The following is a 3,892-nucleotide window of genomic DNA, read 5'->3' on the forward strand; positions in this document are numbered from 1 at the left end:
TCACAGAGTGTTGCCGAATAGCAGACATGTGGGAAACTCACCACCCTCAAGAAGGATCCATGGGGCGGAAGATAAATCCCCGTCCCTCCTCGGAGGTTCAAATTCCCACAAAATGGGAACTTCGGGCAAGCCCTAACTTGCCATTATTGCAAGAAAACGGGCATTCCTCCGAACAGTGCCGGAACAAGAAACCGGCTCCTCTCTCCCGGAAAACCGACAAATAACTCGCCTGCGCCCTCCACAGGGGCAGCGCGGAAAGATTTCAGCCAGACCTTTTGCACGGCGTGCAAGGTCTATGGCCATTCTCCCGCATGGGCGAAATGCCCACGCAATAATAAATCAACTACTCCCACCGTCGCCTTGGCCGTCACAGATCCCAAGTCATTAGGCCCTCCCGCCGAAGGGCCTGTATACGTGGCCCCTCCACGAGGTAGCGAGCCCGGCGCCGAGTCACTGCTTTCGAGGACTCGGGCGCACAAATCTCCCTCATCCGAAGGGACAGAGTTCCCCACGGAGCTATCGTCAATAGACGAAAAACTCGTCACGATCGAGGAATAAATCAATTTAAGATGATACTCCCTACGGTCCAATTGAGAGTCTCACGACCTCACCAATCCAAAATGTGCAATCTTGCAGTAGCAAGCCATCTCCCCGGAGGCTATGACGTCATCCTGGGACAGGACTTCCAGTCCCTGCCGAAATCACGACAATCTAGGGATCCATATTCCCCGAATCATTCGCTGGCGCGAGTAATTCTCCCCCGCTTCTTCCTCAGCCAAGACTGTCGCCCCCTGGGTACCAGGAGGACGTGCGGTCCCCACCAGTGCCACCTGAGTACGATGTACAGTGGCCCCCTCGATCGGTTCCCGATCCACTTCCAGTGTCCGGCCCTGCCTCAGTGCCAGTGCCAGGGCCCCAATCAGATCTCCCTTCAGGAGATGCCAAATTCCTGCCGGTGCCACTTGCATGCCCCGAGCAGGGCCAAGCTTCGTCCGTCCTGACCGACGAGCCCAAGAAACCTCTGATAGCGCCTGACTCTGCCCTGGTGCCAGCGCCAGAGCGCTACGCCGGTCTCCATTCACGGGATCCAACTCAGGACCCCCTCTCTTCCCCGGCCTGGCACCGCTACCAGCGTCGGTCAGAGAGACGGTTCCTCCCGACCACCGCGGAAGCTCACCTGCAGGTGCGGCCTCGCAACCCGTGCCTGAGCTGGTCGCGTTACCTGCGAGCCGCTCCACGCCACCCCGACCGCCTCCTCTCTGCCTCAGCCCGTCGCCGACGCAATTTGCAAGTCAGGATTCTGCCATATCTCACTTGGCCGATGAACTACAAGAGCCGCGACGGATCATGGTAGAACCCGCACGGAACACTCCTGCGTCAGCTGTCGCATCAGCAGGCCCAGGTGGTACTCCGTGCCGCCCTCGGTCGCGGGCCCTCCGCTTCCCGGCCGAGGACGACTGTCCCATTAAGAAAGACTCGAGGCGAAATTACCACGGGCGTGGGACATTCCAGGTAATTTACAAAGAGCTCTAGAGCTCCCATGGCACCTGTGCCACCATTTCATCTTTCGAAGGTCTTGGCACCCCTAATCCAGAAGGGGATGTCAGGCCCTCCTCTATCTTCCCCGTTCCTCAGGAACTTCTATCTCTTATCACCTTCTATTTAATCTTCCTTAAATTATCCCCACAAGAGGCAATTAAAATACGGATACCATTCCCCACACAATGTATAAATCATTAAGAATAACAGAGTGAGAAGTGGCACGCCCTTGCGCCCATACCTTGGCACCGGGCGTGCGTGTCAGCCCCTCCTGAAGGAGTCGCGCCCTTCGGGTGCACTTTTCTCGCCCTGGGACTGAAAGGATAGGCCGGGCCGTAATTTATAGGCGTAGGACGATAAATTCCCGCCTAACACAATAAAACCCTCACTCTTTTTCCCTTAGTTCTTCTGCCAATATCATTTACTTTCTTTTAGTCATTTATTTATCTTTAATTTTAATGAATCATGAGTCATAAACTCTTGCCCTTGTGATTTAAATGCCCTTTTTGTAAGCTCTGAGGACGTGTCCGCCTTTCATATGCGGTCAAGTTTTCATTCGTAACGTCTTGCTAATTTTCCTTTTGTTATTATTATCCCTTTTCCCCTTCCATTCCTTCCAAGACTGCTGTTTGTCCTACCCCACATCTTTTGTCTGCTCGCCCGTCATAACATTGAGTAGGCAGTGGGCGCATAAAATTAGCGTAGTTTAAGGTTAGCGAATTAAAACCTCGCGAATACTCTCGCCCGCATACCCGACTGTCAAATTCCCGGTGTGTGGGTCATCCCTCAGCTCGCGTTGAACGATAGCTGAGCCAAGTAAGTTAAAACGAAGATAAATTATCAATGCGAATATGTATAGTCATTACAGTATCGTGTAAAAGGGGATGTCATTTAAAAAATAAACGCTGTTTTTCATTTACACAGCCTCTTCAAGGCAGATTGTACTAACCGCATGCATTTTATCTAAAATTAAGTAACCGTGTATTTTAATTCTTGAACAGTAACCATTTCTTTTCATTTGTTGGCCATAGCCTCATATACGTGGTCCTATAATCTTAATTAATTCACAATTGTTCGAGTCACTTTATAAAGTTACAGTGGGTAACCAAATCTAAAGTAATTATTCTTTTGCAAGTGTTTAAATCACTTTGCGTCCTGTTAACGAAAATTGTCCCAATGTGTTATTAAAAGTAATGTCTCAGCTTCATAAAACCCTTAGGAGTAAAGTTCATTGCAAGGCAGAATGTAGAGTAACGTAAAGCATTTGCCGCTCATTCTTGAATATCGATGTACACACCCGAAGGAGGTATGTACATCATCTTGTATGGGGAGGTATTATGATTAGCAAGAATTCGCTAGCAAATTACCTCCCCCTCCTTTGTTGTTGTTGGTTGTTCATTTACTGCCCCTGCCGATCGATAGACCATCTGTCTATCGACTTAAAAACAAGGTTTAAAAGATTAAAGGCGCTCCCATTTTGATAAAGATCTTTCCTTCGAGGCAAAAGTAATCTGGCTTGGGCGTTTCTCCTACAGGCCAAAACCTCCCCTGCGGGCAGCAGGTGCAATGAGTCAAAGCATCTGTGTTGGGCGCACCCCTGTCCCATAGGAGGGGATAAAGGCAAAAGCCCAGAGGTCTCGACACACACACGCGGGCTGGAAGATATGGAGTGAACTTGTGAAGACGTCCTCAACACCTGGCCCCATCGATGCCCTTGCATCCTAACCACGTGGCCCTTTCAAAAGTATACTTCTCCTCGTGCCCTTCAACCGTATCCCTCGAGCCCACACGCCATTGCTTGGAGTTTCGAGAGTCCCCATCGCCTTGCCCCTTTACGGAAGCCCTTGCATCTCACCACGTGGAAGAAACTCGCCCTCGGAAATCTTAAGTCATCCACGCACCGCCTTCTACGCGCCCTCGGAAAATCTGCTAAGGTAAAGTGCCCTGGAAGAGCCCCATTTCAGTCACGCTTTTGTCTCGTAATATTTTCTTAAGGAGAAAGCCAGAAATCTCCCTTGTCTAATGTCCGTGCGCCTCTTGCATCGGCAGTATTAATTCTTTATTACTCCTTTGGCACCCTCAGTGCAGCCTCGAATTCATTATTCTTTTGTCTATTTTCATTACTGGCGTATAATGTGCATATCTCTCATTTCAGAGGGATGCTATTTCGTGGAAGCTTTTCGGACTGTGGCTGGAATTCCCCAGTTTCATTCAACCTACTGAGTTCCTCTTTCCCGTACTAATGTCATTTATGTAAATACACTACTTTAAATGTGCCCACGTGTTTTACGTAATATTTCCCTCAGTAACCAGAGCCCTATGCTCATATGAAATTCTCCTTTGTTTTCCTCCT

The 3,892-nt window shown here is 49.7% G+C and overlaps 1 long non-coding RNA gene across 1 annotated transcript; it reads left to right on the top strand.

Moving 5' to 3' along the window:
* Positions 1-3,396: 3,396 nt before the first annotated feature.
* On the top strand, positions 3,397-3,815 carry LOC136830071 (uncharacterized). Its single transcript, XR_010850549.1, has 2 exons — positions 3,397-3,473; positions 3,695-3,815. It is a non-coding gene; the product is annotated as an uncharacterized lncRNA (long non-coding RNA).
* The last annotated feature ends 77 nt before the right edge of the window (positions 3,816-3,892 follow it).

The sequence above is a fragment of the Macrobrachium rosenbergii genome, chromosome 46 (assembly GCF_040412425.1).
Source record: "Macrobrachium rosenbergii isolate ZJJX-2024 chromosome 46, ASM4041242v1, whole genome shotgun sequence".
In the NCBI taxonomy this organism is placed as follows: domain Eukaryota; kingdom Metazoa; phylum Arthropoda; class Malacostraca; order Decapoda; family Palaemonidae; genus Macrobrachium; species Macrobrachium rosenbergii.